The sequence below is a fragment of the Manacus vitellinus genome, unplaced genomic scaffold, assembly GCF_001715985.3.
Source record: "Manacus vitellinus isolate BGI_N305 unplaced genomic scaffold, ASM171598v3 scaffold_0_pilon, whole genome shotgun sequence".
Classification (NCBI taxonomy): Eukaryota; Metazoa; Chordata; class Aves; order Passeriformes; family Pipridae; genus Manacus; species Manacus vitellinus.
The window spans coordinates 11351033-11378159 of NW_021938789.1; the positions used below are offsets into that span (position 1 = coordinate 11351033).

The 27127-nt window shown below is 37.1% G+C and overlaps 2 protein-coding genes across 8 annotated transcripts in view; one reads left to right on the forward strand and one right to left on the reverse strand.

The window, feature by feature from the left end:
- The window catches only part of PACRGL (parkin coregulated like), a 138873-nt gene extending 136883 nt beyond the window's left edge, over positions 1-1990 (forward strand). The window contains exon 9 of the transcript XR_001920067.2: positions 1966-1990. The gene's annotated coding sequence lies outside the window, so the exon portion shown is untranslated. The remainder of the gene's footprint in view (positions 1-1965) is intronic.
- The window catches only part of KCNIP4 (potassium voltage-gated channel interacting protein 4), a 415466-nt gene that overhangs the window by 122347 nt on the left and 265992 nt on the right, over positions 1-27127 (reverse strand). The gene's annotated exons all lie outside the window — the stretch shown is intronic.

Sequence of the window (27127 nt, forward strand, 5' to 3'; positions counted from 1 at the left end):
TAACTAACTAATGAACAAAAAAAAATAGCTAAACCAGCTATCAGAGCCTGAAAAGCAAAACTGAACGAAAACTGCCCCAAATTTCATTTATTATATTGAAAGGTGCATTAATATAACACTGTATAATGTCATGCACTTAAAGACTTTTTAAACCTTACATACATCAAGCTAAGAGGAGGATGACTGGATTTAGTGAGCAATTTGATATGCAGATAAATAACAATAAATACTCTGAAATCAGCCACTTTATCATAGATTATGTACCTATGTCACCATTCAATGCAGTGTATTTAAAGGGTCATAAACCTTCTCCCTAGTTCGTCTGTGTTCATTTACAAGTGTAGCATAATCAGTATATGCTGATCACAAAGGGCCAGATAAGGCATTGTAAGTGACTCACCCGAGACAATGTCACAAGTCACAGACTAAGCAGAAAATGCCAGTTCCTCATCTGTACTGCTTCATCCAACCTAAAACAACTTGTAGCAATGTATTTCATGCAAACCAGGATGGATGAACCAGGATGAAACATGGGGGAAGGTAGGAGGGAAAAAATCCCACAAATAACCCCAAATCTGTCATCCAAGAGAAGCTGTCATAGCAGAAAAATGATAATAACTACAAGTGGTGCAAAAATACTTAATTTTACTACAACTTTACTACAATTTTACTACAATTTTACTACAGCTAATCTGATGATTAGTTGATAGTTATTAATATTCATATTCGAAAATTATCTACAAATGCAGCATCTTGTGATCTTTTATTTCCCATTAGAACTAAAAATTACTACAATAGCTATCTCCAAGTAATAATTTCAATTTTATCTCTAATTTATTTATTGAAGTAGTCACTTTTAGTCTAAAACTGTATAATTCATGCGTGCTCAATTTTTGTTTTGTTACATCAAGGGATGAGTAATTGTATTTTAGGATAAAGATGAGAAATTTTATCTTTTACGAAGATGATGACAACAAGAATTGCAAATATTTTCTCCAATAGTTCAGTCATTAAATAATTTGGTATCATCTGAGAGTAAGTTTCTACTTCTAAGGTCTGTGTTGTCTAAGTAACACAAACTTTTAGATACCAGAATTCTTAATCATTGTGTATCTTGAACAGCAAACACGAGATTGCTTTCTGCACAGACATGCAAACTCTCATTTATGTGATCTGCTTATCAATGAAACTAATTGAGATTTTCTGCTCTAGTTTGTAAGTATTACATTTACCAGTAAGCAGATGAACTGGTGACTCAACACATAAATGTCTGTCAAGAGTCTCCATTATATTTATACTTGTAAAACAAGTTATTCACGTTAGTAGCATTTATTTACACACTGTTTTTCTTTCACCATGATACCTATATCTAGTGAGGGGAAGTCTTCCTGAAAAGCGAAGCCAAACTATCTAATTACCAAAATGTAAAATTTATTTAGTGAATGTACATTATACTCTTCTGTGTTCAATACTCATTCATAAGTAAAACAGCTGTAGTTTGAGTTACTTTAATGGAGTACATCTTGCCTCAATTTTTTTCAAGGCAAGGGCTGTATTTGCTACATATGTAGCTACTGAACCTTTCCAATGGATCATGAACTAAAAGAAGTCCTTCAGAACAAACAGAAAAAGTAAATAACAAAATGACAGAGAGGCCTATTAGATATTTTTTTTTAAAGATCAAGATTGTCCTATGAAATGATCCCAAGAGAAAAAGCACTGCAGCTCCATTTGTGGCCACCCCATCTGTAAGATGGCCAGCTTTCTGCACCTAAGCATGTCAGTTAAATTAAAAAGAAAAACAAAGTGGACACAAATTACATATTTATATTAAAAATATTTTTCTTATCACTAAGAACTATGACTAGTGTTCAAAAATTTTTTAAACCTGCTCTCTGTGCTTTGATCTCATAAAGGTCCCCGTTAACCTGCTTTCCTTGTTGAAACTTACTGGTTCCCTTGAAGGTGCCACTGCAGAAGCCACAGCAGGACAGGGAGCATCACCACCTGAGGCCACTCCTATCAACCACCAAGGCCTTCTGCCCAGCTATGGATGTGAAAACAGCATCCTGCAGAGCTCTGCCACGTACATTACAGCACACCTAATGGTTCCCAATTTTACAAAATTAAACAGCCCAAGTACATGAACTAGAGTGAGTAATTAATAGCATATAGCCAGAGTCTAAAGCATACTTTTAAGGCTTTGATGGCCTTGAATGGCCTCACCTGGAATCTCCTACCAATTCCATGGGTCCAGGGGCCCACTTCAGCTCAGGTTTGGGCATCTTGTTTGAACTGCATCATGGTTGCATCCATTGGCTGTACCCAATTTTGGTCTCTCACTCTCTCTTTTGTTGGCCCCTCTGTTCCTGACTGGAATTTCTGGATTGATTTCCTAAACTTTACTCATTACATTACCTTCCTTGGTGACATCTAGATGGTTGACAGTGACTCTTTTCATCAGCACACCTGCTCAGGTCCTGTGAGACCATAACCCGGACCGTGAGGACACTGCCTGTGCTGGGAACAGCACCAGTTCCTTTATGGAAGCAGCCCTTCCATTTTTATCCCTCACGCTTTTTTGAACTTCCTTTTTCCTCTTCATACTGCCATGACTGCATTCCCCTGCATCCCTCCCCTCCAGTTCTTTTTAGGAAAAGAAAAAAGAGAAAAGAGAAAAGAAAAAAGAAAAAAGAAAAAAAGAAAAAAGAAAAAAAAAGAAAAAAGAAAAAAAGAAAAAAGAAAAAAGAAAGTGCTTTCTGGCAAGCCCATCCGCTCATGTCTGCAAAACCAGAAAATGATGAAGACCGAAAGTCTTTAAAAAAGTTCATTAATGGAAAGTAGTGCAGAGGCAACACTTCCTACAGTCATGGACCAGTTAAATGAACTTTATTTTTCTGTGAGAAATACATGATATGGGGGGGATACATGCCCTGGAAATCTGAAGGAAAAAGGGATGCTTAAAAGCACACATACACTTTCTTGCTGTTATGATACAGAGGTGAGACACCGAAGCATTAATCCTACATCAAATCTCTTTATACTATGATTTTATACCATAAAACATTTACACTTGCACAGTAATTAACACCTCAGGAAATGCTAGCACACTTCCAACAAAATAAATTTCCTAAGGAAAACCCAAACCACTTCATGTCAAACCCACCTCCTTAAGAATAGATGTCTGCCACATAACACTATTCTTTCCTCTTTTCAGTTCATTTGCATTCTCAATCACTCACAGGCCACTCTTTCTGCTCTCCTGATCAGGCAAACCTGCTTCTGCCTATTCCTGCTGTCAAACATAGCTCTTCAACTTGCACTCAGTCAAACCAAAGCACACTAATGGCTGCATACACTCAGCTTGCAGGAATGCATGCTGACATGCTTCAAAATATGCCCTGTGTTGCCTGGGAGAAGGAAGGGTTACTGAGGATGGTTTCTGCATAATCTCTCTCCATATTATAGCCTTTAGGCTATGAAAGATCTCCCAGTGTCATGGGTGGTATGAAGGTAGTAGGGGGCTGTTACAAACAGCTGTGATCCAGCTGAAGAAACATCTGCTTTCCCCCTGCAGAGAGACCATAGGTAACACCAAGAAGTGATGGTAATGGTTGCAGGTCAGCTTATACTACAGAATTAATGGCAGCTTCCTATGCTGTTGATCTCAAAAAGTGGTTGTTGGTAAATTAACTGTGAAACCAGTGCAAACATCAGATGAAACTTCACAAGAGCTAATAGGTTTTGTTACTTTCCTACAGCCACAGATAAAATCCTCTTCTAAACTAATACAAGAGAATTAATTAATGATGGAATTAATTTTACCTGGTGAAAAAGCAGAATCTTCTCTCACATTTACAGCACAAACGTAATTAAGTTTAAATAGAACTTTCTAAATTAGTTCCTGCAAAACAAGACACTAGGAATGATGTAGGCTATTGTGAAGAATGGAGATATATGTGTTTCTGCTTTGTACTAGCAAAATGAGTCTAGATTCTATCAGAAGTTGGCATACCAAGTTATGACAATATTAAGAAACAAATGCTCTAGCCCCCCACTAGCTTAAAAGTCTCCACTGAGTTCACTTCTTTTTATCAGTACCTTGTATTAGAGGACTCAAAACTGGGTGCAGCACTCTAGATACAGTACCATGAGGGTAATAGTCACATTTGTCAATGAGCTGGCTGTGACCCTTCCTGTTAATGCTCCTAGCCCAGCCTTACTCGAGACAGCAATGTACCAGGTAGCACACTCAGCCTGCTGTCCAGCCAGATGCTCTCCAATGGAGCTGCTCCTCAGCACGTATTCCTTCCCAAGTGCAGGATTTGGCATTTGTCCTTACTGCATTTCATGAGATCCCCGCTGTCTGATTCCTGATGTCTCATTCCTCCAATCTGTCTAGGTTTCTCCAAAGAGCAGCTCACCCAATTTTGGCGACACCTGCAAACCTCTTGAGAGCACATTTCGTTGTGGGTTATTGATGAAGCTGTGAAACTGGACAGGTTTCAGGATAGATTATCACCAGCCTCCAGGTACAACACGACACATGATCCACTAAGCCTAGTCATCCGAGGAGGGACTTCTTTTTTTAATCCAGTTTATTGTCCACAAATCTAAACTGTGATTTCCTTGATACAATACTTCAGGTGCAACCATACTTTCAGATACAGTTACCTAAAGACAGAAAAGAACACAAATACAGAGCTCTAGGCTGAATTCGATGCCTGGCTACATTGCTAGATCTTTCAAGTCCAGCTTGGAGAGCACAACAGAGATGTGTTACTGCCTAAAGAGCTGCAGGATCAAAGATTTATCCAAATAATTTGACCCAATACTTCAGTACAAAGTATGGCCTTCTAAAAGTTTCCAAGACCCATTCCTAATCTGTGTTTTTGCAGTCTACATAAGAGCATAGGTTGTAGTCCAAAGTGAACCTTTTGTTAGAAAGAACTTCTAATTTTCAAAGAAATTCACAATCATTGTTTTGTTTTTATTACAGCTGTCTTATTGACATGTTTTACAATCATCTTTAGAGATCATCAAGATTACAGGAGTATAACAGAGTAGCAGAACCAAATGTTTCATTGTATTTAAAGTACTTATTGAGGTTCAAGATGGACAGGTAGAATAATTTTCATTCCAGAAAGTAGCAAGATGAAGTAATTTCCTGTTGAATAAATTAAGACTGTGACTGAAACCCCCAAATATTAAACAGAGTCCTGATCAAAACAGACCAAAATCAAAAGCTCATATTAATGAGACTAGACATTTATATATTTGGAAATGCTACAAGAGATGCTAGCTAATTATATTTATTAGACAATATTAAAGTAAATTACAAGAGCAAAGAAGTTCTTACCAATTTATGTAGAGAGGACACTAATTGCCACCCCCCCCAAATCAACAGTAATTGATAAAAGGCAATTAAATCAATGTTAGAAAATTAAAGGTATATCAAAGCATATATTTTTTCACCTGTTAAAGGCACATTACCTAAATGTAATTTGTTGTTCTAACTTGTTTTGAACAGTGCTTGCCATCCAATGGGGAAAATAGCTCTCCTATTCACTAACTTCAGAGGTTCTCTTGGTACCTCATAGACTGTTGCTTGTCACAGCTTTAGTTTAAGAAAAGAGGACTCCTGGTGGTCTAGTGGTTGTGATGCGGTGCTCTCACCACCGCGGCCCGGGTTGGATTCCCGGTCAGGGAACTCCTCCGGGCAGATAGAGCTCGTCAGCCCTGTAAGGCCATCCATCTAAGAGAAGGTCACTCTAAACAAACCTACGTCCTGAGGACCTCACTGCCACCGTCCGAGCTTTCTTGGCCCCGGCAGATGAACCTCAGGATTAAAGGGTGGGCTCAGTTCAGCGCACACTGTGTCTCACCTAAAAAATCCACTGCGGAGGCTCGAAGGGTAATGACCTTTCCCAAATCTTCGTTCGTGAAGACTGGCCACGATGATGATGATGAGTTTAAGAAAAATAAAACTAAAAAGTAAGTATTTCTTCCACAGTTACTTTCCGAATCTTAGTCCCTCCTCTGCTCGCAGAAATACTAAAGGAGTCTATGCCTACCAATTTTTAACAGAACAATCTGCTTTTCCTCAATAGAATTTTCTTCTGTCTGCTTTTGCTTTTAGTTTACTGACTCTTGTGAGAATCTCAAGAAAGTATGTTGGAGGCCTATGGTTATGGACCAGTAGCTTTCTGTTCCACTTTTTCTTAATCTACAAATTTCTGCATCATTTCCATAAGAGCTGCTTAACACTACATTGCTTATCTGTTATTTGCAGGATGTGTGAGTGCACATGCACATTTCTAACCAGTGATGCAGAAGCACTTGGTTTTGCTATTGCTAAGCAAAAAGAGAACAGTACACAATAACTTGCTCTTTATTATGTTCCTCCAAAAACGCTGTCAGAGAAATAAGCAGGTTGACCTTTAGAATGAACAAGGGTTTCTGACAAGATTGTCCATTGGGGAAAAAAAAGTACTCCAAACACCTTAGTTGCATTATTCTGCTCTTTTAATTCTTAGTCCATTGCTAATGTCACATGAGTAATAAAAATAATGAACTGAATAAATGAAATAACTCCTTTATTAATATATGTAGATTAATTGGTTTTCACTGTGTTATCCCACAGAATGCCATGGGTGTATGTGGTTTTCTCCCCCCCTCAGCCGAAGATGGTTAGGTTCCAGGGCAGAGTTCCTGGTTCTGACCAGGAGGAGAGCCAATCAGAAGTTAACATATTTAAGGAAAAAAAAGTTGTTGTGCAGAAGAAATTGCAGCCACGAAGGCTGCAGAGGGAAGCCACCGGGTTAGGGGCCTTGCGGCCCTGGCCTGGGGCAGCCGCGGTGGGCGCTGTGGCCAGGGCTGGGGCGGTCCCTCGCTGCTTTCCCCCCTCCACCGCAGGCGGGGGCTGCGGCCACGGCCCAGGGGCCATGTGGCTGCCAACCCGGGCTGGGGCAGTGGCCATGGCGCGGGCCTTGTGGCAGCTGCTAGCCTGAAGCAGGCAGCTGCTAGCCCGAAGCAGGCAGCTGCTACCCGGAGCAGGCATTGGCGGCCATAGGCAAGGGGACGACTGGGGCCAGGACTGGGGCCCTGGCCGAGGCGTGCAGCCCCGTGGGAGAGTGGCCCCACAGCCCCCCCGGGCCTGCCCTGGTTGCGGGCTAGACCAGGGCAAAAGAGCAGTCCCGCAACATTGCAGCTGAGCCCACGATGGAACAAGTGGATGCATAAAAATGAAGGAGGACTGCTACCCTGCCGTGGGAGGCCCAAGAGGGAGTGAAGTCCTTTGGAAGATCTGTGACCGCTGGAGAGAGAAGCCACGCTGGGGCAGTTTGTTCTGGGTAGGATTCTGTGGCCCCTGTGGGGAACCCACGCTGGGACAATACCCTCTGTCAAAGACTGCATTCTATGAAAAACCATCGGGGTATAGAGACTCTCTGCACCCCAGGACCTGTGGCTTGGGGGAGGGGTGGAGCCAAGCTGGAGGGGTCCACTGAGGACTGTTTCCCATGGGAGGGACTCATGGGACAGGGGAAGGACTCGAAGCTTTAGGTCCCGTGGTGAGGGACCATGGTGGAACAGACTGTCCTCTGCAGCCCATGGAAGAGCGACCCACAAGTGCAGCAGATATGGAAGACCTGTTGCCCATGTGGGTGAAGAAGGGTAACCCAGAAGTGCAGCAGATATGGAAGAACTGTTGTCTTAGAGGTGAACTTCTCTTCCTGCACCAATGCAGGGGGAGGAAGGAGAAAGGAAGGAAGGCTGGTTGAAAAGTGTCTTTAAAATTGTTTTCTCTCTCACTCTTCAGCTCCTATCCTGTTAGCAATAAATTTTAGTACTATCCTCATGTTGAGTCTGTCTTGCCTCTCCCAGCTCTTAGAAATTTTTCGTGGGGGTTTGGAATCCAGCCAGGGTCAACCCACCACAGAGAAGATTGTGGCTGAGTCTTTTCCTTATTTTTGCCTTTTCTGACAATTACATAGTAAAACAGAGACAAGCATAGAGTACAGATTTCAGTTCAAAAATATGTGCTTTTCTAAGTGGCCCAGCTGGTCATAGTTTTAGAAGCTATAAATAACACCATAAAAGGATCAAATCTATGGATCCCAAAAGGCCATTTACATGTGAGCATTACTCATATAATGGGACACTTAAATAGAGTGTAAGAGGCTTTTTTCCCTTAAGACTGCAAGATATAAGATGCAGGACTGCAATTAGGACTAAAAAAAGAAGCAAAGCCAAAACCATTTTACATTTAAACATTACAAAATCTTAATGTAATTGATCCAAATTTTGAGCTAAGAATAAAATTGCAAAAGTTATAAGAAAAATACAGTGCTATAAAAATTCATATCATTCTGCATTGGCTAAAGGGTTTTTAAACAGCAGTATCAAATAACTGCATCTCCCACTTGTTCATCTTCTCATATTGCCATTTTCTTACTCCAAAGGACATAAGAACAGTAATATTTTACAATCACTGTTTCAGAACATACTCCGGTATGCTTTCATTCAGATTCATAGCTATACCATCCGTTAATTACTTGTTCCTAGCTCTATTAAAAAGAAAAAAAGTGAGCTCTCCCATAATGCCAGGAAATATTTACTATTTACAAGCTTTGGAAACATATCATTAATGAAAAGTTGGTCCCAACTGACACAAAACCCACAATACACTGAAAAATGAATTCAAGTACAATCTTAGCTTTTCAACATACAAAAAGTCTCCAATTTCTTTATCAATTTGTTTTAGCTTAACCTAAGGTTCCACTTAAGTGTTTTGTTGAATCAGGATCCAACAAAAGTGCTTTGCTGGATCATGCTACAGACTGAAATCTGTTATTAGCTAGTTTTATATAAATTTGAATTTAAGGCTTGCTAGCAATCAGACTAGTAATTTTTTTTTGCAAACAAAGATGTCCTAAAGTTCAGATTTTTTTTTTTTTTAAGGACAGATAAAATTAATTAAATCACCATGCTGGCTGTAAAGTTTATTAACATTAAAAATTTGATTGAATCCTACTCTTCAAACACCACTGCTTTACTGTATCAGTGTTGAGAGAAAACAAGTTTAGAGTCATAATAGCAGCCTGGGTGGTCTCATACTACCACATGTAGGCTGTTGGAGCAGCAGTGAAGTATTGAATACGATCTATCTACAGAATTTTAAGTCACAAGTGCCATTACCAAACTGTTTAAACTCCTTCCCACCGCCTCAAGGAAGTAGCATGTAGCATCATTAGATTGACGGCTGCCAACTTTTCCTGTGGTGCAATTCTTTCTTTTCATCATTGTTAGATTAACTTTCTTTCCAAATTAACAATACGTTATACACAAATAGTTCAGTTGTTTGAGACAGAAAGCTTTTCTTTAACTTTTTTTTATTCCATTATCACATTATCTGCCTATTTGTACATAACAGACAACCACTAAAGATCAACCTTATCTAAAACAAAATCATTCAGTATAACTGTATATCCTCTTTGCTCTAGAAAACCAGAGAAAAGACAAGGGCATGCCTAATGTAGGGGAGCTATAAAATTAAATGGAAAATTTCCAAATATTTGGCAAAGCACTTCTTCTAAGAGAGAACTGATCAAAACAAAATGAAGAGATCAGAGTGGGATTCTCCACCAGGGAGGATTGGTCATGGAGCTAAATACAACCTTTATACCGTTAAATTCCCCAGCAGCAAAAGCTTCAAAGCTAGTTACAAAATTATTGATTTTAACTTTCACAGAAACTCGGCACTAAAAGTAACTATTGTTCATTGTCACTGCAAATTCAACAATCCTTTTAATGAACTGAAGAAACTCCTCCTTAAAACTTTGAGATTTTTTCTTTCCTGCACCTATTGGAAAACTTGGAACTTCATCACTTTCTAACATAACCTGTCTCACAGAGAATTTAACCTATTACCTGTGCCAACTTAATCATTTACCTTAGATACATTTTTTTCTGTCTCTTGATCATATCTCACTCCTACTTTCTGTTTTGCTGTGCTAGCTTCCTCTCACAAGAGAGGTTCTCCATCTCCGTGGCTGTCCGAGTACATTCATTACCTTCTGCCACTTTGAATTCACCTCTCAACCTCTAACATGATGAGCAGAATGTCATAAACCAAAATAAGCTGTCACAGGCTCTGATCCCTGTATGAAACAGGCCAATTACCCAACAGTCACAGCCGCAGATATAAAGGGGTGGGAGTTATGTCCATCAGTCTTACAAATTCAGCAGGAAGAGTAATCCTTCAAAGACTTTACCATCCTTCACCTCAGCCACTCTATAGTAGCAGCTACACTGGTTGTGCCAGCATGCACTTCAGTTAAATTCATCTCAGTTTGAGTACTAAATGTAAAACCAAACAAAAATAATAAATATAATTCATGTAATTAAAGTGCCTAACGGTGCTTTTCAACTTTTGCAAAAGAACCCATTCTCATAGAGGTTGTGGTACTGCATTTTTTAAATTAGGGTGGACCCTATCTCTCCTCTGTCTTGATTGCTGCAGCCTAGGTCACCTCAGGGGGAGAGACCTACCCCTCCTGCTCTCAAGGCAAAGCAAGGCTCATTTTCAGGACACCCACCACACTGGCACGCAAATTTTTAGCATACCTAGTTGGTGTCTGTCTTCCTTTCTGCTCTTAAAAAAAAAAAATAAATCAAGGTACTAAATGCCCCTGAAAAATTATTAGGCCAGAAAACCAAAAAGTGTGGCCATAAGTTCATAGACATTAAGTTGTTAAAATATTATATGTCATTCTGCACTGGATGTGAAACTGCATTCTGTCTGGGCTATGAACAATGCTAATTTCAAGGAGAAAAAAAAAGGGAAAAAAAAACCCAACACATTTCAGAGATTCTTAAAGAAAAGTAAAATGATTTTGAGATGTCTGTAAAGCAAAATGATTTTGAGGCATATACAAAGACAGGAGAAAGTTGTATAGAACTAAAATGGTTTTGCCTTTTCAATCCAATATTACAGTGGTTTTGAGCACCACTATAATAGGCGTGATACATCTGCTCACTATCATCTGTAGTATTTCCAGTTCATGGTGAGAACAGATGGAGCCTCAGTAATCCTCAGCAGATCTTATTGATCTATGTTTTGGAAAAACATCAAAACTGGAATACACACTATTTCATTGATGGAAAAAAACCTCAGTTCCTGACAAAAACAAAAGGCCAAGCCACAAAAGAAAACTGTGTTAAAAGAACTTCTTGTTTTTTCTGTATTTATTTATCCCACTAGTTTTGTTTGCTTTTTGTTTTTCATTTTTCCCCGCCTCAGATATTTCAGATGGAGGTTTTGTTTCTTGGATGGTTTATGTTACAGCTGTAAAACAGCAGGGCAGGCAACTAATAACATTCAGAGCATATTACTATTTTTAAATAGTAATGGTTAACCAAAGCAAAGGATAATCTCCTTTGCTTGGTATTTGTAGGTTTATGCACTTCACTTTCTGTCACTTACTAATGACATGACATCAGCAAATAATATTTTCAAGAAGCTTAGATTAAGGTACAATACATAGTTATCCCTGGAGTGGTTCAGGAGTTCAGGGAATAAAATGCAATCCAGTCCACCTGAACTCTTCTGCTTGCCTTCTTTCCTTTTGCCTCTCTATGGGTGCCTCATGTTGCCCATTTACCATCTGACCCAATGCAAGTTCTATGTTTTCCAAGTAAGAGAAATGCACAGCCAATGTGTGGCATTCAGACATAGAGCCCAGATAAATAAATTAGCATTCTGCCAATGCATAACAGCAAACCTTCAAGCAGAGCTTACTGACTGTGTCTGATTGCATGTTCCTAAGAGCCTTGTTACAGTCAATAAAAGGCACGTGAAGAATGATGACTGTGTTAGGAGAGGAATATGTTTCCACAGAGAGAAATTTATAAATTACGGTCACTAAACTTCCAACATAACAGTTATGATAACCTTTAAAGATAATCTAGGATATCACTTTCCTACAGAGTCACAAGACTGAAGGTAATCACTTATCCTAGATGTAATATTTAAACAAATCCTGCTTCGAGTTTTCTATTTTGTGAACCTATATAGGATAAACAGCACATAGTCTAAAAAGGTAATTGGAAGAACAGTTGTAATTTCTGGATGTTGTTCTGTAACTATTGCAGCAGATTAAATAGCAGATGTGACTTGCCTTTGGAAAACAGCTTAATAAAGTATCAAGGTCCTTAACAAAGCAAAAGCTAAGAAGAAGAACCTTGAAAGTAGTTACTGTTAGATAGAGAAACATAAAGAAGAAACTTTTTCTTTAAATAATAGAGTATATATTTAAAGATTCTGCAATCAGGGGTTCATGATTAGATTTTTGACCTCGAGTATAAACTTGGATGTCACTTCACAGGAATACAGCTGTAAAGATCAAGATGATTCCTTAGGGTTGAACGTTTTGGAAATCCAAAGTCAGAGTGACTGAAATAGCTATTTGTCTTTTTACTGAAACCACTGAAGAGGTGCATACTTAGAGAAAGTTATCTATTTCCCAAAGTTTTCCCCAGTCCTTTATTTTATTCCTATTCCAAAACTGAAAGATCTAAAACTTACAACCCTATCTTTAACGTTGAGCAGGATTTGCTGCTCATAGTGTTGCATCCCTTTTCAAGAAAACCTCTCCCTTTTGTTCACAAGACTTCCAAAGTCTTTCTTCACTCCTCTATTTTGCTCACGTCCTATTATTGGGTTTTGAGAAAACTGATTTAGTAACAACAAGTAAGTTTAACAACAAAAAATTGTTAAAAGCATAGGGATTGTTGGTTGTAACCCAGTTACTATTTCCCATTTTATCACACAATAGTTAAAATGAATTTTGTAATTTTCAGAGTTCCCTGTTTGAATGCACAAAAACCTTTTTATTACTAGCCTTGAGTTATGCTAAATAATTTTTATTAACTCATAAACAATGATAATTTCTTAAAAAGCTTTAGTACTATCAGACTTTTCCTATTAGTCTCAAAGTAACTTCAAAAATGGTAATAAGTTTACAGAAAAAGGTGTAAACTAGATAAGAAAATATTAGGCTCTAAAGTTTAGATGGAAATTTATTTTCAAAATGCTTACTGGTTACTTCATGGTATGTTCTGGTCTGATTAATCTCTGAGGATGTGAACAAACACTATCACCAAATCAGTTATACATGTGGTTTCCAGAATTATGACCATTTCTAGAAAGATTCTTCCTGTACTCTGAGATGAACTTTTTCAATACTACAGTAGCAATTAATATGTAAGTTAAGAACTTGGCATTTAAAGTAAACAATACTTGGAGGAATTTTACACAGACTTTCGGATTAGTCAACTGATTTAAGTATCAACTAACAGCTACAGTTAACAATAGTTGCTGTAACAACTGCTCACAGAAGCATGACAAATATAACCTCTAGAAATGTATTCAGAAAACAAGAAGTATATTTTGGTTTGCCACTGCCTTCATAGTTATAAGACAACACAGCTTGACAATTACTACTCTCCAAAGGCTTTTCAACAATCTTTGTGAAGCTAGCTGATTTAAGGCCAATTATTAAGTAACAAACAACGAAAAAAAAAAGAAAAAAGAAGTAAGAAATCAAATCAGAATTAATCAATTTGGAGACTTACTTGCCACTACATTTCATATCCAGCCCAGGATCTATTAAACTGACAAGTATTTCTTCTTTGTCTTCAACAAATTTTGAGTTGGAATATCTATCTCTGCTCTGGCTTGCAGACTGCAAGGTCTGAGGAAGGAAGTCTAGGCTTTCTTTTTCTCTTTACCTTTTTAGATAATAAACAGATGCCAGTTCAATCTTACTAAGGAGGATTTCTTAGAAACAGGTAATCTGGAATATTTAAACACCCAGGACTCTTCCTTCCATTTTAGTGGCATGTTGACTAGACCAGCATCACTTCTTTGTTATCTTTCTTTTTCTGGACTAGCAAGTCTGGCAATTTGGGCTGCACTGACCTACCCTTTTCCTGGCAGCCCTCAAGTTTAAAATTTCCTCTGAGTTAGATCATACAATGTTTAATTTTCTCAAATAAGGGATGGGATTGCCGAGCTGTCACCATCTGTGGGATGCAGGAGATTCCATGGCATACACTGTACAACTGAGCAGTATATTCTTTTTAAGGATGTATTTATAGCCTGAAATAGAAAAAATGCCAGCTCTCAATTTAAACTGTCTCTCCTCTTCTAAATGACACTCTGAAGCATCTAATGGATAGCATTATTGATCTAAATATAAGGACCATGAACATTTTGCATGCAATTAAAAAAATAAACACAATAAATGCATCTCTGTGTGTTTGCTTACCCACACGGTCTCCTTGCCTAAGGTAGAATGTAGAGTCCACACATAAGGTTTAGAAGCTGAGTTTTGCACAGACTAACCTGTATGTGCCCAGATCTCTTGCAGAATTAGAGTTATCACTGATCTTAATTTTTTTTCTCCTGTAGTTTCAGTTAACTTGGACAACTGCCTAAATACCACATCATATAACTGCAGTTTCACAATTTCACAAAAAAAGAAATACTTAAAACCAAATTCATTATCATTAGCAAGCTCATTGAAATCTTTTGTAAGAGAGTGTGAAATGACAGAAAATTAAATATTTCTTACTTTGAGTGACTAAGCCTCAATAACAAATTAACCTTGTTTCTGCCAATTAATTGTGCTTCTTTCGCATGTTGATACTTGTTTAAAAACTGTGATTCTTCGTCAGTGCAATCTTGTATTTTTCAGAGCTGTTCTTAAGAATATCCAGAAATCTCATGGTTAGCATAGGAGTAATACACATAGTAATTACAGTAATTTCACTTAGAAAAAGAGAGACTTCCCATCTCATTGAAATTCTACCATAGTAGTACAGATTTGCCCACTACTGCAATTTGAAATTTCATTTCTAAAAGATATTTGGAGTTTGAAAAATTTTTTCTTCCCCAGATACTGACAGCATTAGGGAATTGGTTGGTAGAAGTGCTAAAAGACAAAGCACTTTTTTTTGTTGCTGTTTCTAGGCCTTCATTTGCATATGTGCAGAACACCTAGTATTCCTAATTAAAATTAGTTACAAGTCATGTGAGCCCACAAATATTCAGAGCATGTAAACAACAACAAACTCATTCCAGTTATCCAGAGAGTGTAGTATGAGCTTGAAGACTCAATTTCCTCTATTTCCTCACTTTCAGTACCATTTAGGAATAGAACATTGGCTTTGTGCAATAAGCATGCGATTGATACTTTTTTTTTTAACTTAAAAAAGTGCTTTAGCAAAAAAGATAAAACCCCTAAGAAATTATCTTAATTTAAAATTATGTTCAGTGGGGCATCAGCCTAATTTAAAAGAAACAATCCTCAAATGTTTAACTCAATATTTGGAAACACTACCTATTGAAACTGTCTGAGTGCAGGTTTTCATCTTAGAACTGAATGAAGGCAGTTGCAGTAGGTGTTTGGTTCCCCCTAGTCCAGTTAGAAAGGGACATTGGCTTTGTTCTCATTTTTGTTTGTAATCCTAGAAAATAAAAATAATTCTGGATAGTAACCCAATTCCCCTCCCAGTCTTTAACTCCTTCTTATTTTACAACTGGAAAATTGGGTTTTTTCCACATTTTTTTGTTTCATCCCTCAAATGAAAAATGCGATGTTGGAGCCCTCCTGTCTCCCATTTCCCATCAAATACTCTTTCTCCTTCCAGTTGGCTGTAGCATTCTCTGCAGTAGCCAGCATGTTCTACTGATAGCTATAAATTTTAACTGGAAATAGTTATAAACAAAATCATATCAAATGGATTTTGCACAATTAGACTTTTTAAGGCACACATCCAAATAAATGAATGGGAATAAGTCAAATCATTCAATAATCCCCAAACTGAAATGGAATCAAGGTTTCATAAACTGGAGTTTTTAAACCCTTCCCCAAAACTTAATGCAATAACATAAAATTTAATTTTAGTAATTTGCAATTGTTTCAAGTGTATATTATCTCTTTACTACTAGATTGAATAGATTGACTGAGATCCATTTAATCTTCATTGTTATAATCAGAAACTATTGGGTGTGGAATTAATGTTGCAACAGCTTCAAATTTCATTTGCTGAGGGATATTTCTTTTAAAGCAGCAGAGCATAGGTTAATTGCTTCAAAAGAGTTGAAGAATATATTTTTTCCAGATTACTCAACAATCTTTTTATTTATTGGTTTTAAACAAGGGTGTAATTTAATCCAGTTATTCAACTTTTGTCAGCAATTTCACAGTTTAGCATAACATTTGCAATTTAATTAAATGCTAATAAAATACATCACTCATATCACCTGCAGACCAGGATGTGGGTGGCTCAATTACTTCAGTGTTTACAGCTCACTGAGTTGTGAAGGGCAAATGGAAACTTTTTCACATTACTAAACAGCAGTTAAATTTGAGAACTTGCACTGGAGGAAGATATGAAATTTCCAAAAATAGAATAATAAACAGAGAGGCAGAATGAGTATATCAGTATTCTCTTCTGATAAAGGAAAAGAAAGAACTCAACTCTCATTAATAATTAGGACATATTTTAAAAATGAGAAAGATAGCATTTTAAGAAGAAAACCTGATTTTTGTTGTGCTATTAATCAGTACATGTCTGTACAGACATTAATCTCATATTTCTTCTGATTTTTATATATATTTCCATAAGGCAACTTTTAGGTGGCTTGTTAGAATTGTTAATTGCTTTCCCTCCCTATGTTGATTGCTTTTTTTTTTTAAGTCATTAAAATATGCAATAGGTCGTCAACAGCCTGATGAAGTTCACAAGTATCCTTGGCATTTTTCCTCCAAGTTCTGAGGTACTCAGTTATGAGTTAAGTCTGTTCTATCATAAAACATCTTCAATATCTCCTAACTTAAGGGAAAAGTCAGGAAAGCTTCAGTAAAAGGTTCTCACTTTCCTACATAATGTTCCTTTTCTTGGACTGATGCCAACAGATATTTATAGCTACAGATACCAATATCTGAATTCAATTGCAGTACTTTGGGAAAATATTTAATTCAGTCTGAGTTCCTCATGCATATCCTGGACATCACTCTTCTTTTTTTAGCTATCTCAAAAACCAGCTTCTTTTCTCAAACAGCTATCACTTCAGAAAACTGAGTTTAAGCACTCCTGTTCTCCAGCTGCAAGGGCCAGATAGCGGCCATTGGTGTGGTAAGCACACGATAGGACCCCACAGGTAGGGTTTGAGACTTCAGTCAGGCCATTTTTGCTGTCCCACTGCCCCTCTAAGGGAACACAGGCATGGCTGAAGGAGTTCACAAGGTGACACAACAGCAGGTAACCTGCATCACGTTCAGTCTTGGCTGGTATTCAAGTGGCCAGTGGTGGGAAGCAACTTAAGCAAGTACGCTTTGGAGAGTTATCTCAGCTTCCCTGGCACAGAGGACTGCTCTAACAACAGACTAGGTTAGTCCTCTGTACAACAGCCAGAGAAGGGGAGGTCTGCAGTGAAGTTGTAGCAGGAATGGTAGAAAATGCCGCAGCATACTGCTGTGTCAATATAGGGCAGGGGAGCAGTTGCAGAGGAAGTTCAGAATAAATAAATGGTAAACCAGAAAGACAGCAATAACATTGCAGGTATTTATGGACATTCTTCCAAAGTGTTAAGACAACACAGGGGAAAACTACTGATATGCTCATGTGGAAAAAAGAAGAAAGGAGAGAAGAAAAAATTGGAAAGCAAAAAACCACTGATCTCTGTTCAAAATGAAGAAAAGTGTCTTTCTTCACTTGTAAGCATATGTAAGGTATTACATAAGGTATTATTTGTGTGTCTGCGTCAAGCCTGGGATAAAATATTTCACCAAAGTCAAAGTGACTTTGCCTCCAGTCCTTTGTACCAAACGACCATTGTGCTTTGGTTCATGGTTGAAGAGCAGCTGCTGACAACACTTTAGAACAGAGATTTGAGCTTTTACGTAGTTACATGAAAAATACTTATCACTTACCTTCTGTTGTTGACTCATTATCTAAGAAGGCTGCACTTAGTTGAAGCAGTGATGTCTACTGCACAGTTAAAGCTATACCTACCAGGCTATCATTTTGGCTGCTATCTTCAGTCAGCTTTGAAGCCCATCTTGACCAATATTCTACCTGTGGTAATTTGCTCCCTGCTGTACTTTCCATACATTCCATATTTGAACAAGTTCATCAATCTGTCTTTTGATACAGGCCCATATCTACTGTAGTATCTATAACAAATTCATCAGTAGATCAGAGTTGCACATGCTGAATTATGCTGCAAGGAAATCCTGGGAGATAAAGCCAGTATATTTTTTCATTCTTCCTACGATAAGAGACAACCTTCACTGTGATATAAAGACAGTGATAAAAAAATGACTTTAAAAGTAACTAACAGACAAGCATCACTTTGCAATATCTACTGCTCCTCCAACTAATTTGGGTGCTGTAAGTCACTCTTCAGACTGATGAAAAAGCAACTAGTTAGATTTTTCAGTATGTGATGGCACACAGGAGGCACAAGTTGAAACTTTATCCCTGAGGAGGAAACAGTCCTGTGAGTGAACTCCAGTCAGATCACTTAAAGAAAAGACTAAGGAAATGGCCACTGGGAACCTTAAGGGGATGCAAATATTTTATGTATGATGACAAAGAAGGAGTACTTTAACTAGCAAATTAAGCATTCAGAAATGGGAAGAGTTATATTAAGGAAATGAAGACTAGAACCGGGCATGGTAGGGGTGGCATTAAAAGAAAAATATAGAAACAAAAGCAGAATAAATATACCAAAGAGATAACCGAGCAAGATAGCACATAAGAAAAGACAAAAAATATAGAATTCTAAATTTGCTCTTAAAATCTGATTTAATATTTGTATTTTTTACATAGTCTGGCTAGTCATATCCACTTCGGGTTTTCTTATTCTTATCCTGTTTTTATTCCTTCTCTTTCCCTTTGTTTTATAATCAAACAAGAGCATGAACAAAATCTGGTGTGGCTACATACATCTAATTTTGTGGAACAAGAAAAAGAAAAAAGTGTATTTTCCTCATAGTTTTTCATATGGTTTATCAAAACTGGGAAGCACGAGTTACTAGAATCAGATCTATTTTTAATAGACACTTACTTCACATGAAAAAGGAAGAATCGGAAAAAAATAAATTCATTATTTAAAGTTGAAGTCTAGTGTCACATTCCCTCTGTCCTCTTTTTCACTGCATTTTTCAGCTTCCACATTAAAATGCATTTGGAGGCACTGCAATGTCACACTGCGCAAGTTCTATCACCACACATACACAGTCTATGACACCCCATGTTGCAGATGTTCATCCTAGCAAACTACATTAGAATGGATGACACAGAATGAATGACAAAGGAGAAAGCCAAACACATTGAAGGATGATGATTTTCACCCAGGAGTAAATTCCAGTAAGTAAGCACATCAATCTGTAACTGCAACAGTAGTAACAATGGATTGTGATAAACAAGTTGATTTTTGCTATTACTATAAAACACAATTCAGACAGCTTTTGAATAAATACTTTTAAAATAAATTATTTCTAAGGGTTTATTCTGATTGCATCATTTCAAAAAGCTTATAAGACCATCAATTTTGCATGAGTTTGATAAAAACTCATAAAATGTTCATACATGTTTTCATTAGTTAATTGAGCTTATAATCAGGGAGAAAATATTAAAATCTTACAGAAACTTCAGTATGGAGAAGTTGAGGAAGAGTAGAAAGTGTTATGGCTACATAATCAAACTATTTTAGAGAGATTAGGTTTTTACCTAAAAAAAAAAAAAAGGAATCATATGCTTAAAAAAATTAAGACAAGGAAAAATCTTTTACCTTGAGGAGTTCTTACTGTAGTAGAGTCAACAAGTCTGAAGATACAGCATGCAAAACTTGCAGGGGGAATTTTATGGACTGAGCCGTGTAGTAGGAAGTCATAATAATCTCTGAATAAGGTCAAACCAGGATATTTCTGCGATGTAAAAAATTATGCCCTGCTAATCTCTTGAATACTTCAAATAAGTCAATAAAACAGTGGTACAGGGACAAAAACAAGCAACTAAAACAAAACCCCAGCTTTAGGGAGTCTTTAATATTTCAGATTAATCAGATGAGTATCAATTATTTAAATAATTGAGAAGAATTAGTTATCAATTCCAAGATTTTTACATATAACACTATAGAACTCATGAGTGGTAGCATATTTGATGTTACTACATCCTCAACATTGGTTAAAATGTCGTATTTAGAAGTGGAAAGAGGCTAAAGTGAAGTTTGTCTCGTTTTATCTTTTTTCCCCTGTTAAAATTTTAGGCATGAAACCTTTGTGATTGATTAGAATTCTATTGAATTTATTGTTTTAAATTTTTGAACTTACTTACAGGACTTTTGCAATTACCCATTTTGCCTTCAAGGATTTTCTGCAAATTAATGAGTGATCAAATATCAACATTAAAAAAGCTACTACAAAATACTTATTAACTAATCAAAATCAAATAATTAAGGTCACAATAGAAGAATTACTTGATAAATCAGCATTTTAACAAATTATTATTTTACATCCCAAATTAACACATCACATTATAAATCAATCTCAGGGTCAACAGAAGAATGAATTACATAATGTTAATTCAGCATATAAAAATTGTTTTCCTTTAATCTAAAATCCCAGACAGTATTCTAGCCAGAACAGTAATCCTGACCTAAAGGACACACACTGCCTTTCTGATTCTTTTGCTTAAGTGAGGTTTCCCAGAACAAGCAGTGCAATCAATTTAGTCGGTCTTAAAGAACCCAAAATAGCTACTCTAGCTCAGCACTTCAGTATTTTCTCCTCACATTTCTGCTCGGGAGTGAGTATTCTCTTCTTCTTCCCACTGTACACTGCAACACTAATCACATACAAAGGCCTTTTTTGGGGTGACAAATAAACTGCTCTTGCAGTACCATATGTCAGATTCCAGTAATCCTTCTTTAACTTTTGTGGTGATTAATGACTTTCAAGTGTCAGTTGTGAGGTTTCTGAGAGATATTCAAGGTGCAACATAAATTGTGTACATATATTTCTGTAGTTGGTTGTAACATCAAAGACACTGTCTTAATAAAAAAACAAACGAACAAATAAAAACCAAAAAAACAACAAACCCTAAATGAACCAGGTGATATCCTTGACAGACCCCTGTCGTGACACACGAGTTACATAAGTTTGAAGTAACCTCAAGGGTTACTCAGATAGCACCACTCTACTACTTCTCAGTAGTTTCCTGAATGTGTGGAGTGGTTATTGTATAGAGTATGTATATATGGAGTGCCTTGGTTTTGCACAGAATTAAATAAAAATAATAATCTATAGAAATAGCCCCAGGACCTCATGGACATTTAAGTATGTTGCAACATGAAACGTGTTATTTTGGGTAAAGATCCAATTTTTACTGGGGTCTTGATTTCTTCATTGCTGGTAAAATTATTTCAATAAGTAGACTGTGTTGTAAGATGCTATTTTCTCTGTTTCATGTTCTCAGCTTTTGCAGTAAGGCTTCCTTGGTCTCATGAACATTACTGGCAGTAGTAGGTAACTCAAAGGTTTACAGGGACTATTGAGAGGGAAAAAAATATATGTTTAGACAAGAAGAGGAAGGTGGGCATGATTCCTGGTCCAAAGAGCTTACAATTTAGATGTTATACTTGACCTACCGAAATGGTTTTGCTCTAGCAGCTGTACAGTGTACAGCACTGACAAAGAACTGCTCAAGCAGCCACAGCAGGGCAGCTGTTCTGCTACAGCAGACAATCCCAGTCACAGTTCACTTCTCAAGTGAAACAGCACAAAACCAATTTTTCCAACATAACTGATTCCACGATAATGAGTTTTTCCAGCACACCTGTGTACGTCAAACTTACCTACCTCTAACTTTGCTGCACATAACCCCATAAAATTAAGTCATAGTGAGAAATGTATGCAGATTAAAAAACTTGTAGAAAACAAAATGAAACAGTGAAAGGATTATAAAAGCAGATTAATACAGAAGAGGTCACATCCGACTTGCCAGCCGGTTACTCAAACCTTATGCAGTCACGACACACAAGATGAGCGTTCCTTCCTAAAGGGGAGCTCTAAAGATGTTTTGCAGAGTATCTTCAAAGCAAGAGTTAGAATATTCAGTAAAATAAGAAGTACATAGGAAATCAACTCCTAGACCCTTGATTCAGTTTCCAAAAAGAGTTGAAGTACATATAGTTATTTTAGCTATTGTGGGCTTGCACAGTCTGTAATGCTTCTGTAAGAAGCATTTTTTGAAAAGTAAGAAATTCTTTGTAAGAAAACAAACAAAACCATTCAAGACATTTTCTCAGAACATGAAAAAGATTAATTTCTTTCTGATCTAAACAGTATCTAAGCTATGGAAAAAGTTTGAAGACTCTAAGGACTGCTATCTTTTCCTTAAATCTTGCTAGTTTGCTAAAAAAAAAAAAAAAAAAAAAAAAAAGTAAGAAACCCTCTGTCAGAATAAAGGCTTCTAAGCACAATTTCAAAGGAATAATATCTCTGGCAGGTTGCAACCCCCTAGAGAGCAAGCTTACTTTTCCAGTGTTAACAGATTGTTCATACATCCTCCAAAGGAGTAATATATGCCTAAATCTTAGACTTCCTCATTGTGATTACAATGCTTATGAGAGCCAAGAACCATTTATGGTAGAGATTTCAACAGAAACTGAAAGTGGATTTAAATTCCTTGTAGTTATAGATGGAATATTTTGTTTAAAAGTACTGATTAGCACAAGTTTGAAGTGCAGTGCTTTCTGGAAAACATGTTGAATTGGAAACTTAAGATTCACTGGCAGTCATATTTAGGGGCTTTTTTAATATAAAAATAAATGAAAAAACATCAAAACAGGAAAATACTTGGTGGCAACAAGTTTCATGTGGAGCTTTGACAAGTAAAACATCTGCAATTTTAATTTAAAATGTTTCTACATACTTTTCAGATATAAATCACTCATTTTCAGTATGCATGATGAGCACTGAAGCCTGTGAAACTAGAAGTTTTCCACGCTAAATTGGCAAGAAGTTTAATACAAACATAAATTTGTACTTCTTCATGCATTATACAGTTATGCTGTAGAACTCCTTGCCAAGAAACAGTCATACAGATTAAAAAGTTACAAGACAAAAATGAAAACTAAAAAACCAAAACCCGCCAGACATATTAAATGCAGAGAGGTGGTATCTTTTGACTTTAGAAGTCCCCAAGATACACATTGTTTGGTACTGGAATATGGGGGAAGTGCCATTAAGATGATTTTTATGTTCTTTCACACCTTCCTTAAACACTGTCAAGGCTGCTCACAGAGACTGGATTCACAGTGACAGGAATCTTTTACATCAACTCCTCCACTACCCTAAAGCAAAATTAAAGTAAAGTTACAACCAGGACTGAAAGATAAATTATTATTTTCTACTCAATATTATGTGTTCACAACAGGGTGGTAAATGTTAAAGATACTTGCAAGTTTAATTTCAAGAAGTAAAAAAGATATATTCTATGTAACTGAGAAAACTAGGATCCACTTGTGGAAAAGACAGGTAGCACTTGCAGTTAGGTCATATTTGTAATCTCAGTCTAACCTTTTTAACCTAAGCTTCTCATCAAATTTTCATATTTTTAGATGATCTCTTTACTAGCTCCAAATTTCCTACAGTGGGAAAACAGCCAACTTCTACTTTGTTTATGACTTCACCTTTCTAATCTGATCTTCTCCCATGGTATTGACTTTTGAAAAACTATTCTGAAGGGTTAAGCAATTTTTAAAATACAAAACCCTGTCTCCTTCTACTCAGGAATAGATGTGCCAAGTGAAAAATAAGATAGAATTAAAATACACTAGTGATCTACAGGATACTATTAAGACTGCCTAGCTTAGTTGTCATGACAAATTTGATGTGTAAATTCAAGACACTAATTAGTCTCTACACTGCAAAAGAGCTGATTAAGTGGTTCACTGCTGCAAAAAGGGTAATGCCATTCCTCCCCCTCTTCTCCCTGTGTGATCCTACCTGCTCTCTGCTAATAGCTTTGGTACTTGCCTGATTGCACCATAAACTTATTTAACTATCAACACAAAGGAGGCGAGGAGTGGGGCGGGGAGAAGAAGAAAAATCTCTTTCTATGCTGAAGTAGTTTTCTGCAGGTTACTGAACTGATCTGGTTGTGCACATGAACAGATAAGGAATAGAACAACAGAACTAGCACAGAACATGTGGTAGCATTATATGCCCAGAAACAAAGGGGAGAGGAGGGACTGGTAAATGGTGAGGTTGACAGAGGCAACCCTTATCCATAGGGCGTGGATATCCTAACTCCTTGCAGCACAAACAAAAAAAGCAATTATTGTCAAGTTTAAGTCGCTCTATGCATTTTATATAACGCATAGAATCATATATTCTAGGATTCTAATCATATAATCACAGAATAGTTTGGGTTGGAAGGAGCCTTTAAAGTCGTGTAGTCCAACCCCCCTACAATGAGCAGGGACGCCAACTAGACCAGGTTGCTCAGAGCCTCATCCTGCCTGAGCTTGAATGTTTCAAGGGATGTGGCATCTGCCACCTCTCTGGGCACCCTGTTCCTGTGTTTCATCACTCTCATTGTAAAAAAACCCACCTTTTTTCTTATTTCTAACCCAAACTGACCCTTCCTTCAGTTTAAAACAATTACCCTTTGTGCTATTGCAACAGGCCCTGCTAAAATATAGGCAAGAGTACCACCTCTGCTAGAATAAGCTGGTTATAAAAAAAAATCTTATCTTTTTGACTATGCATTTCAAAAGACTCCATTGAAGAGTATAGAGGACATATTTTTAAGATGTTTGAACAGCAGATTCAGTAGAGAGGGTGAGTTCAGATCGAAGGGCTCATATAAGCATGTGACTGACAGAGAGGAGTTTTGGCATATACAGTGAAATGAGTCAGTACAGGCACTGAGAATACCTAAATAATCCCCTAAAAACAAGTGAAATAAATAAAAGTATGCAATGTTGAAACATATTCTTACTTGAATTGCTTGCAAGTACATGTAAGAGAATGACTATCAAAATAAATTAATTCAAAGCTAACTTCATTAATCCAGCGGATTTATTACTATTATTTGGGATGATTTTTTCCCTCACAATACTTTTAGTATTGGCAATGTAATGTTTATTCTGCTCTCTAATGTATTTTTACTTTTACATTTATACATTAAATGTTTAGTAGTATCTTATTCATAGTTTTGGACACAAAAATATACTTAAAAGTCAGTTCCTTCACAATCTCCAGTGTCTCACCCAAAGATCTTCTCCAAGATGGTTTTATACTTAACACTTTAAGTGGAGAATGTTAAAAATCCTTCAAAATCATACCACACATTTAAGGAAATCAGACTGGGAAATAAAAGGCTAAGCAACAGTACTGCAGGGAAAGTTCTGATAAACAGACTGAACTACGCATTGTAAAAACTGACCCTGCTCTGTCAAATGTCATGAGTTGCAGGAGAATTTCCACTGGATTACTCTGACAAGTTTTAGTCAAATAAAGACACACATAAAATTAGGTCAAGCTGAGAGTATGACAAGAAAATTAATAAGCTTAGAAAATGTGATTTGTGAGAAAGAGCTGGGCTTAGGGAGAGAAAAAGGGTGAAGATATATGGGAGCTGTATGCAAGTGTTTGAAATGATATTACAAAAAGAATGAACAATTACAAGGTTTCCACATCTAAGGCAGTTTGAGAAGTAACTGGTTTACTGTACAGTAAAGGAAACTTGGGTTAGGCACTGGGAACTGACCCACTGTGTGAGCTATTAAATTAATCTAGCATAAGGAAAACATATAAACCAATGTTGAATTTTGAGCTGGAAAGTTTCTGAAAAACAGATATTCTTGATATTCATCTGTGCAAGTACTGCCCATCATCCTTGCAACTAAACAAGAATCCTATCTGCCTTTCTTGACAGTGACTCCGGCCACACACTTCTGATGTTCTACAGCCAAAGTACAGTTATTTCCTAGAGTTACTTCAGGAAAGTTGGAAGAATTGAGGAAGGGTGGGGAAATCCCAACTTTTTCACAAAATAAACCCCCACAAACTACAAAAAGAAGAGTATTAATTATGTATTGTTCTCTACATTAAAGAAATTGCATTTCTAGCTGAGTAATAAAAGAGAAATTCTAGGTTCTTCTGGTTTCACATGGGAAACTAAGCTTTGTGCCCAATATACTAGAGAGAAATATATTGAAATATATTAAATTTTCCAATATATTTTTGCTCTCTTCAAAAAAGAATCAGTAGGCCATAACCATTTTTATTCATTTTTTATCATGCTGCTCTTCACAGGGACTGTTAGTCATCTATTCAATTTCAGTGGCAAAGTAGACTTCAAGTTAAATTTGACTGATGAAAAGATTCACAAAACTGTAACTTCACATATTTTTTTCATAATAAGACGTATATGTGTGTGTGTACATATATATATTTATGTTCTATGGTCATGCTGAGAGCAAGTTTCAGCTAAGAGCAACTTAAAATCAAGAAACAGTTTTAATGATGAGCAGTACATTTTTCACACAAAGAAAACAAGGACTCATGAAAAAAAATCAGTTCTGTCAGAGCCACAGGCTTTGCACTTGGGAATGAGGCATGTATGCAGGAAAAGTCATTATGGTAAATACTGGACAAAAGAGAAATCATGGAGGTAAAAGACTCCCAAGTCTAATGAAACTTTGCATTTCATCACAGGTTTTGTACTAGTTCTCTAGAATCATAGAATGGTTTGGGTTGGAAGGGGCATTAAAGATCATTGCCATAGTTTGAATTTAGCCCCCCTGAGAGGCTGGGGGGGCTCAGAGGCAATTGGGTGCCAGGACAGTGTTCCCTGGAGAGCCAGTCACCGTCCATGTTGTTTGCTTCTGCTCAAAATCATCTATCACAGCCCCGGAAGCGGCTGGCAGCTCTGTCTGGGTTGTTTTGGCTGTTGGTGTCTGCTGGGTGTCAGTGTGGAAGGCCAGGGGGTGGCTGGGCTCCCTCTCTCCCCGTCCGGGGGAAAGAGGGGAGCCCTGCGG